At 31.1% G+C, this 11,732-nt stretch overlaps 1 protein-coding gene across 1 annotated transcript in view; it reads left to right on the top strand.

Moving 5' to 3' along the window:
- LOC106868360 (agrin) overlaps positions 1–11,732 on the top strand; it is a gene marked incomplete at its 3' end in the record, with an annotated part of 738,012 nt that overhangs the window by 114,952 nt on the left and 611,328 nt on the right. The window lies entirely within an intron of this gene.

Genomic DNA, 11,732 nt, shown 5'->3' with positions numbered 1-11,732 from the left:
TATATATATATATATATATATATATATATATATATATGCATACACACATATACACATGTATATCTATCTGTATATGTGTTATATATTACGCACATACACACACTTATAGTTAAATCTTCAATTTCAGTTCCACATTTAAATAAACTGTATCTCTAATTACATTTTACTATGAGTCCTTCCTTCAGTTTCATTCTTTTGTTTTCAGTTCAATTCAAGCTTTTTTTTGTCTTTACACTTAGTTATTAAGTTATTTCGACTATTTGCATTTTTGTCATTAATTTTTGAATATATAATGTATAGGCATTCACATTGAAATTTTCTCTTCCATTACTCTGTCTAACAGCTACGCTGTTATGTTATCGTTTTTTTTTTTCACTTCTAGTTCTTCTCTTATTTACCTTCCTGTTTGTGTTAGTTTAATTTACAAACATAATAAATACACTTCAACATTGAGATTGCTCTTAATATCAGAGAAGATATGTACGTTGTGGCCTGTTGGGTAAATTTATAAAATTTTTATAGAATTTAAATCAATGTTTACATAGTAAGTAATTGTGTCAGAATAAATACAAAGATAGGAACATGAAATCTCCTTAGAATATTGCAACATTACGTTTGATAAATACAAATTAGAAATATATAAAGGGTTAATGTCCTCTGTTATAAGCTAAATTCTAAGACATAAATCATGTTTGACCTTGCATTAATTTTCTTTCATATTTTGTTCCATTTGAAATGGATTCATTCTTCTAATTATCAATAACAACACAAAAAGTTTATCACCACAACAACTGAAAGTGTATGATTATGAAAGGTTTATAAATGAAAGTATAAAGCAGATTATAAATGCAAAATGTAAGCAATTTTCTTAAGCAATATTAGTTCTGTGTGTAAGACAGCAAGCTGGCAGACTCATTAGCATGCAGGGCAAAATATCTAAAGGTACTTTGTCCATCTTTATATTCTGAGTTCAAATATTGTCCGGGGTCAACTTTGCCTTTCATCCTTTTGGAGTCAATGAAATAAGTACCAGTTCAGCACTGGGGTCGATCTAATTGATTTAAACAGCCCCTCTCCAAAATTTCTGGCATTGTGCCAAAATTTGAAACTAGTATTAGTTGTGTGTGCAAGGTGGCAAGCTGGCATAATCGTTAGCATACCAGGCGTAATGCATAGCAACATTTTGTCTATATTTATTTTCTGAGTTCAAATTCCACCAAGGTCAACTTTGCCTTTTAACCTTTCAGGATTATTAAAACATGCACAAGCTGAAGACAGGGGTGGATGGAATCAATTTTCACCCTGCCCTTGAAATTGCTGGCCTTGTACCAAAATTTGAAACCAGTATTAGTTCTGTATGTAAGGTGGCCAGCTAGCAGAATTGTTAGCATACCAGGTAAAATGCTTAGCGACATTTTGTCTATATTTACTTTCTGAGTTCAAAGTCTTCCAACATCAACTTTGCATTAAGTTTACAAAATAGAAATTGACTATGAAAATACATCTATACTGTTCACAAATGGAGTATGTTTAAGTAAATTACTGAATACTAGCAAGCAATATTAAATGGAAAAAATATGTAACACTAGATAAACACAACGAAAATTATTTGATATTTAGAACATAGTCTTTATCTTATACTCTTGCTGATATTGTTTGTTTGTTGGCACTCTGTCACTTACGGTGTCAAGGGTTCCAGTTGATCTGATCAACAGAACAGCCTGCTCATGAAATTAATATGCAAGTGGCTGAGCATTCCACAGACACATGTACCCTTAACGTAGTTCTCGAGGATATTCAGCGTGACACAGTGTGACAAGGCTGGCCCTTTGAAATACAGGTACAACAGAAACAGGAAGAAAGAGTGAGAGAAAGTTGTGGTGAAAGAGTACAGCAGGGTTCGCCACCATCTCCTGCCAGAGCATCGTGGAGCTTTAGGTGTTTTCACTCAATAAACACTCACAATGCCCTGTCTGGGAATCGAAACCGCGATCCTATGACCGCAAGTCCGCTGCCCTAACCACTGGGCCATTGCGCCTCCACTCTTGCTGATATACAACAGCACCAATCTTCTCAAATTCTTGTCATTTTACTTAATTCAAATCATCTCATTTTTGAAAATTCTAGTTTTGTATTGATCCATTTTGATATGTCTCTTAATAAGTGTTATTTTTAGAGAATCTTAGAATCTTACAACTAAACTATATTATCAATTTCAAACTTCATTCCATTTTACAAAATTAATTATTATGATGGATATTTGCGTTCATATCATTTTGCAATGCTATGCTTAATTAATATTACTCCAAATTAAATATCTTTTTGTTAATTATCAGAAACTTTTAGAGGTCTATGTTATTATACTAATGGCTTAAATTTAATCTGTTTGAAAGTATATTTGCTTTCATCTCAGAAGTTTTCTATAACAACTTGGTTATAAAATAATGCTTAAAATTCTTATTCAAAATTAATTTGTAAGTTATCTAAAAAAATAATGTATTTTAAAATTAATAAAATCCAAATTCTACTAGTTTTAAAACTTCTGAAAACTGAAATATTTCAAAGTCATTGGAAACTTCTAGGTTATCAAGAAAAATTATTACTAATCACTATAGTAAAATATTTTAACCATTTGGCATTTAAACTGGCCATATCCAGCCCAAATATTCTACCTGTTTATGTTCAAACTGGCCAGATCCAATTTTTTATATCTACCATGCAATGTCATTCTAAAAATAAACAATCACATCTTTGAAATCTCAAAGCTACAAGATAGTAAAGGATTAATTTCCAAAAAATATGAATAAATAAGCATCACATTTGACAAAGTAATCTGAAAGGGTTAAAGTTATTTAAATATAGCATTAGAAAGTCTCAGTTTTGATTCAAGATTGAACTCATCTTTCTAACAAGGCCTGAGGATGTCAAATTTTATGTACAAATAACCATTTTTCTTTTTTTCTAATTTTTGAAATTTTGAAATATATAATAGAACAGGTTAAAGTTGGTTAACAAATGAATAGGAAAACCCCATTAAGTAGATGGTATATCAGATACCAGAAATGTATTTCGTGGAAGACATTTATCTAAGGTACTGAAGAGCCAGATTGAACATAAAACCATATAGTTGTGAAGTAGGCTTCTTAACTACTTAAACATTATAAATGATTTCCTATATTGGTAAATCACCACATATTTGATTGGAAGAGAATAGTTGCTTTATTCACTCATTTCCACTTACACACAATTAGTAATCGCTTTGTTGAACATGGAGGGACAAAATGCAAAGGTGACATCAGTTATATTTAACCATTTAGCATTCAGCTTATTCTGTAAAATTTAATGCTCATTTAGTCACCTTGTTTTGAATTGTTCATGCTTTATCTTATAACTTTGAAATTGCAATGATATAATTGCTTAGTTTTAGAATGACATTGTGGGGTACGTGTTAGAAATTGGATCTGACCAGGCTGAACTTAAGATAAGCAGAATATTGTGGCTGGATATGGCTGGTTTAAATGTTAAATGGTTAGACTCAGAGAAAAAGAGGTATGACTAAATACATCAAAGCAATTCATACAGTAATCTACTGATTCTGCCATCCAACAATAATAATTATTTGCAACATAGAGACAAAGTCACAAATTTTGGTAGGAACTGACAATCAAACAATGTCAGTTAGTACTGAAAGTTCTGTGATAAAAACTCAAAACTTAAATAGAGCAGCTTCATCCTGAAAGCCATTTTGTGTAATGCTCTACTGATTCTGTCAATCCATGATTTTAAATAAAAATAATGAAATAAGTTGTGCCTCTAGCAAAAGGTTCATAATAACTCTCATTCTTTCCCTTATCGAAAATAGATACCATTCCCACTTCACAGTTGAATGGTTGAAGTAAGGCTATGTATCCTGCTGGAAAATCATATACTTCAACAAATCATATCCAGATTTGTGTAAAGAAAAAAAAAGTGAAAAAAACAAAGATGCACGCATAACATAGTTCACATAGCAAAATGGAAGGAGAAAATTTGCTTGAAGGAATTATTCTAAATTTATCAAATGATTTTAATTTTGAAGTGCATCATTTTCAAGAAGACTGCCATCCTGATTTGAAATAATTTTGTTAAGCATATACTGTTTGTTTAACATACTTTTGCTTATGTTTTCTAAAATAATTTGTGCTTTAATAGAAACCATAAAATTTCTTTACAACTTGCTTGAATATATTAATTTATTGTATTTTTCAACTGGAAATCACTTCAAAAACAGCTGTAAAATAATTTCAGTTTTCAAAGAATCCTTCTGTTAAAAAATTGTAACTTTTCAACTCAACTGTGTAATTTGTTGATATATCTTTTGTTTTCAATATTATTTCATAAATATTTGTCAAATGTAATAAATACAGACACTTCTTCAATATTTTAAAAGACATAGTCATTTTGAGTGAAAATGGAATATTTATACTTAGAGGGATTTTAAGAGGCATGAATAATGGTTAAAGTTTATTGTTCTATCATGTATCATATAGTCAAAGTATAAATATTTTATCATTTCTAGAATGTTTCTGTCTTCTCCAAATAAATGTTGAGTGAAATTTTACCATAGGCGTAGGAGTGGCTGTGTAGTAAGTAGCTTGCTTACCAACCATATGGTTCCAGGTTCAGTCGCACTGTGTGGCACCTTGGGCAAGTGTCTTCTAGTATAGCCTCGGGCTGACCAAAGCCTTGTGAGTGGATTTGGCAGATGGAAACTGAAAGTAGCCCATCGTATATATATATATATATATATATATATATATATATGTATGTATGTGTGTTTGTCCCCCCAACATCGCTTGACAACCGATGTTGGTGTGTTTACATCCCCTTAACTTAGTGGTTCAGCAAAAGAGACTGATAGAATAAGTACTAGGCTAACAAAAAATAAGTCCTGGGGTCGATTTGTTCGACTAAAGGTGGTGCTCCAGCATGGCCACAGTCAAATGACTGAAACAAGTAAAAGAATAAAAGAATAGAAAGAGTATAACCCTTTAGCATTTAGATTACTCTGTCAAATGTATGCCTTTTTATTCATATTGGTTTGAATTAATCATGTATTATCTTGCAACATTGAGATTTCAAAAATGTGATTGTTTATTTTAGCATCATATTGTATGGTAGGTGTGAGAAACCTGATCTAGCTGGTTTGAACACAAAACAAAAAATTTGGGTCATATATGACCTGTTTAAATGCTTAAGGGCCAGCAATTCAGAAATTCTCTATAAGTTGAGGGAAGACTTATATATATATATATATATATATATATATATATATATATATATATATATATATACATATATATATATCAGAAGTGATATCAAATTAGTAGAATTGAATTTGCCATGACTGGCTTTAAACTCATGCATTTTATTCTCTTGCTTGCTAACATTTGGTGAGAGTCTGATTAATTATAACCTTGGTGTGATCAAATGAGAACATGATGATGATGATAATTCTTCTTCTTCTTCATAGTGAATACTTATGTTTGAAAAATATATTAATGTTGGATTCATGAGAATATGATGGAATTTAAGTTTTGGTAAACCAGAAGAATTTTTTAAAAATTGCAAAACTCCACAAAGTATTACTGCTTTCAGACTATGCAAGATAAATTTTTATCTTGTTTCAGTCATTGGAGTGGGGCCATGCTGGAGCACTGCTGTGCAAGGTTTAGTCAAACAGATCGACCCTAGTACTTAATTTTATAAGCCTGGTACTTATTCTATAGGTTTCTTTTGCCAAACTACTAAGTTACAGAGACATAACTGAACCAACAGCAATTGTCAAGTGGTGAGGTGGGGATAAACACAACACAAATACACACACACACACACAATAGGTTTCCACAAAGTTTCCATCTATCAAATTCATTTACATGCCATTGATCAATCTGGGACTATAGTAAACAACCCTTACCCAAGGTGCTCTGCAGTAGAACTGAACCCAAAACCACATGGTTTCAAAGTGAGCTTCTTAACTACACAACCTTATTTGTGCTATTTTCATAATATCTTTACATTTTGCTGAGATCAACTATGTTTCTCATCTTTCATAGAGTGATAAAATGAATGACCATAATCATATTCAGGAAAATGTTTATGACAGGAATGACCCAGATTTTACGCATTATCTAAGAAAGTTAAAATTAACTTAGATCAATCTATGTGTGAACTTCATTTGTGTTTTACTGTGAAAATGAAGATTAAAAGAAAAAGAAACTAAATGAATACTCATAAGGTCTTTCAAAAATATTTTTTTATATCTATTCTTTAAGTACCATGGTATAACATATTTTATGAGGAAAAAGCTTAATATTACAAGTAACAAGCTTATGCTTTTAATTACCATTTTGGTTGTTTCTTAGTTTTTCACATTTATTAACTGGTCTGTAGAACATGAAAATATTTTATTTCTGATTAATAGCTTTGTGTTCATTTTCATGTATTTATGTATCTTGTGATTCAAACCAGTTCAGTGCTGGAATTTTACAAGCACATGCAGAAATTATTATTGAATCTTATCTTGATACAGGAAACAGTTTGCTTTAATTGAAAAATTACGTCAAAATTCCTCCTGCAATTTTAGAATAAAAGAATTAAATAAAAAAAAAGACAAGTGAATATAAACAAAAACCATGCAATTATATCATTCTAAAGTATATTTATGGCAATTTGTCTTATTAATAAAATATAATTTAGTCAACAAGAAATAATTTTGGAAACACTAAGCATTTGTTAAGCATTAAAGGAAATATGCAATTTTGTATCATTTAAGCAATTTTTCATTTATGATTATGGATTTAAAACATGACATGGTGTATGTGGTAATATTTAATATTTATTTATTTATGCACCCTTTTAAAGCCTAGCCAGGCTCATGGGCCTGGTTTCCCAGTTTCTATGGCGTATGTGTTCCCCCCAGATGGATGGGACGCCAGTCCATCGCAGCGTTACTCAAGAAACAGGAAGAAAGAGTGAGAGAAAGTTGGGGCAAAAGAGTCCAACAGGGGTTGCCACCACCCTCTGCTGGAGCCTTGTGGAGCTTTAGATGTTTTCACTCAATAAACACACAATGCGCAGTCTGAGAATCGAAACCGCGATCCTCCGACCGTGAGTCCGCTGCCCTAACCACTGGGCCATTGCTCCTTCATTAATATATATATATATATATATATAGCTGTTATATATATATATATATATATATATATATATATATATCCCCAACAAAGGAGAAGCCATTGTAATAATGGACAAGACCTATTGCTGGAAATGGTCTTAGAACAATTAAATGACCAACATTTATACATTTCAAAAAATTAGAAACCAATGCAGATAAATGAACAATGAGTAAAACTAGTAAATTAATGAATTTTAAAATGACTTACCAAAAAAAGGAGTTAGATTACATCACTACTTTTGAGGCAAAAACAAGTAAGTTCTATATGTACTTCAAAAACTCCATAAAACTAAAGAAATCATTAACAGCTGAAAAAGCCTAATAATTACAGTTTATTTAAAAATCCCCAAATCATCTGATCCAAAATTACATCCAATTAATTGCTGCAGGACTAGCATCCAGCACCCAATGATTAAGCAACTTGATGACATAATTTTGAAAGTTTCATGCAAATTGATTCCTAGTTTCATCCTAGTTTCACCAAACTTCCTAAACCATATTCCAGAATGAATAAAGTGACAATCCTTGTTACGTTTGACATAACCACAAATATCATCCATGGATCAGGATTAGAAGCAGTAGAATTCTGGAAAGACAAATATGCACAAAAATTCAGTAGAGATTCCCAAATGTAAGATTACAGTTAGTATTGGAAAACAACTACTTCTTTGATGTCCAATATTATCTACAAATACGCATAGTTATGGGAAATCTTAGGAACCACAATCTCTTACATTCAGGTAAATGATACCTCCCAATTCTATATCAATCATGAAACCTCAACAAATAATTAAAAAATCATAAATCATCAACAGCCAAAGACAATCACTAAATTTCAAGAGACTTCTCACAAAGGCGAGATTCACATTGGATAAAGAAATAATACAAGTAAAGCAAGCTGTAGAGACCCTTGCTGTGGACATGTGTAATAAGTGACCAAGAGATTCAAGAATGGGAAGGAATTGAAAGTGAATGCAGGCATGAATTGTAAAATAAAAAACTTCATCTACTGCATCACATGCCCACAATGTAATGGGAATTGCAGTGAAGAAACATGGACAAAACTAAGCAGTTATGTAAACATGCAATAACTAATTAAGAATTCATCTCTTAGAAATGTTCTGTGTAGATTTGTGCAAATAGAAAATTTTAGATATTCCCCATTTACAAAATACAAGATGAAAGTAATCAGTTATGGAAGGCAAAAGAATACTTCATAAGAATTTAAAATCCAAATTTAAACCCAAATAGTCAAAAATTTAAAATATTCCCTTTTACAAAATATAAAATGAAAGTAAAAGACAAGAAAAGAATACTTTATAAAAATTCTAAATCTGAAACTAAATTGGAAGTATATACACATGTTTGAGTGTGTGTGTGTGAACATACATATACGCATATGTGTGTGTGTGTTTATATACTTGTGTGTGTATATATGTGTGCGTGTGATATATATATTTGTGAGCATGTATATATATGTGTATGTATATATATGTGTATATATTCTTTTATTTGTATTAGTCATTTGACTGCAGCCATGCTGGAGCACCACCTTCAGTCAAACAAATCAACCCTAGGAGTTATTCTTTGTAAGCCCAGTGCTTATTCTGTCAGTCTCTTTTGTTAAACTGCTAAGTTACAGGGACGTAAACACACCAACATCGGCTATCAAGTGATGGCGGGAGGACAAACACAGACACACAAGCATATGCATACATACATATATATATATATACATACACACACACATATACACACACACATACACACACACACATATACACACACATATACACACACACACACATATGTGACGGGCTTCTTTCAGTTTCCATCTACCAAATCCAAGGCTTTGGTTGGCCCAAAACTATAGTCAAAGACACTTACCCAAGGTGCCATGCAATGGGACTGAACCCGGGACCATGTGGTTGGTAAGCAAGCTACTTACCACACAGCCACTCCTGTGTCTGAGCTACTCACCACACAGCAACCATATTCTCTTTTATTATGGATTGATTTTCTACTAAACAGCCCAATATCAACTAGTCATTAGAATATTTACTGATATGCTCTTGCCCAATTACAAGAAAAGGCATTATAAAATAGTGTATATTTAAAATTATTATTTATTTTAGCTTATAGATTATTATTTCAGTGGGCTTAACTGAATAACGAAGTATTGTGTTATTTTTGGATTATTTATTTTAAATTGGCTCTAAATAATTTTCATAATAATGAATAAGTCTAAATTCTGGTTGGACTTTTTGATTTAATATTTGGATAGTAAGATTATAAGAGCTACACAAAGCAATTTGGAATATACAGCAGGTATGCTATTGCCTGTAAGTGCTATGAAGTATAATAACCGAGAACATGGTTAACTTCATAGAACGACTTAATACCATCATTAACTGTCTTCCTGACACTATTTCTGGTTTTATGATTCAAAAGCCTCCCATTTTACAGCATTCATCTTGAATTTAAAATTTACTATCATAATTTTATTTGAGGTACTTTGTTAATATTCAAAACAACTACTTAATATAGCAATGAATAAAATAGTTAACTTCTCATTAAATTCTTCCAAATTCTTGATTATATTAGAAATTAATTGGAAAGCATCTGTTTCACTAGAAATGGGGTCATAAAATTTTTAATGTACTATTTTTTAATGATAGATGACTACTATGGTTCTTGTAACTTGTAGAACTGCATCTACAAGTTACAAGAATTTAAGAAGAGTGTTTGATGGTTTGTCTTGAACTGATATTCTTGGAATATATTTGTATGTTATAGCAAAAGTTACCAAAGTGTAACTATGAAAGCAAAATCTTGTGGAATACTTAGAGCATCAGCAAAACTGCTTTGCAGTATTTCTTCTAGTTCTTATCACTCTGAGTTTAACACCTACCAGGCTCAACCCAACCTTTCATCCTTTTGGGGTCAGTAAAATAAATACCAGTCAAATACTGGAATCAGTGGCATCAAATAATCCTCTTCTCTCAAAATTACTAGCTTTGGATCTAAATCAGAAACCATTACTTAAAATTACTAACAATATTTTTAAAATTTAAGCATTGAGAAAATGACCCTCCACACATTTGCATATACCTCCTTAAATCATTTCTACATCTTGATAACCATTTTTTGTAGTGGGGGGGGGGTACAATATCATTGATAACATGATGCCTTTTGACCTAACTATGCTTTTGCATCCTATAAAATGTGTTCAATTAAATTTTTTAAATTGGCTATTTTAATCTTCAGAATTTTAGTTACCCCATCCCTATATACTATACAACAACAGACAAAATACATATGCTGTTTAGGAAATATGTTCATTCACTAAAATATTTGTTTCCTGATAAAGCATATAGCCACAGTCCAATAACTGAAACAAGTCAGAGATAAAAGACATATCAATGAGTACATCGTCCCTTACCTTTCCCTCTTTCCGATTTAATTCAGTCATGAATGTTCCATGTACTACAAAGTATACTAGTTTTCATTCTCCATTCTTTTTCTTCTCAAGCATATCACGTTTCCTTTCAGAACAGCTTAGGATGTTGCTGATTTAAAAACCATTAGATAACCAACTCTAAATGAACTAATTAACAAGATCAAATTCTAAGACTTTCTTTCACATCTTTGGAATTGTCTTTGATTTCTCTAGAAATTGGTTTTGTTCTTTCATATTCTTCATGGAATAATATAATATGATATAGCTACATTGGCTACATTGATCAGCTTTAAATATTTGAATCTGGATTAGGTGAGGTGATCATTTTTTTTTTTTTTTTTGATAATTTGAAGATGTAGCAAGAAAAATATTCATTTTCAACTGTTATTTAATCATTAGAAATATTAAATAACATAGTTGGAAAAAAAAAAAAGTACAGGAAAAAAATCTTATTATACTAAATTTCTTCTGGGGCATTATAGTGTTTCCCATTAGCTGTGAAATGGTAGATATACATTAGTTTGAATACTGATGGAATGAACAAGCTCTTCTTAACTACTTAACAGTACAGGTTTTGTTTAATTTATCATTTGCTATTTGTTGTATGAGTTTATTGGATTACATCTAATTTGATTTAATATCCATATGCTATTTAAGAAAAAAAGTTGATTATATCTATTTTAGCACTGAAATGACTTTCTACCACTGTGTAGATATTTTTAAAATCAATTTCTTGAGAGTTTTTAAAAGAACACATGTTTTTAAAAAAATATTTATTTGTCATTTTAGAAAAAAAAAAAGGAATTTCTCAGTGATAATTATGTTACTCTCCAAAAATTACTCTTCAGAACATTGAATTCCACTTTTCCTAAAATAGTTCTAGAATTTTTTATGAGTATCGTATGGATGCTCTTCTAATTTTGGTGACATAATTGAATATTCGTTGTTGCTCTTGTGGTTGTCTAGCCTCTGGTCAAGAAGATATGTGATCAAACGTATTTCAGCTGTGATCTTCCTGTCACATATCAGGGGCTACTGTGTCCTTTTTCTTTTAGC

The sequence above is a fragment of the Octopus bimaculoides genome, chromosome 6 (genome assembly GCF_001194135.2).
Source record: "Octopus bimaculoides isolate UCB-OBI-ISO-001 chromosome 6, ASM119413v2, whole genome shotgun sequence".
In the NCBI taxonomy this organism is placed as follows: Eukaryota; Metazoa; Mollusca; class Cephalopoda; order Octopoda; family Octopodidae; genus Octopus; species Octopus bimaculoides.
The sequence above is the reverse complement of the archived record's forward strand: the minus strand, read 5'-3'. Positions and strand labels throughout refer to the sequence as shown.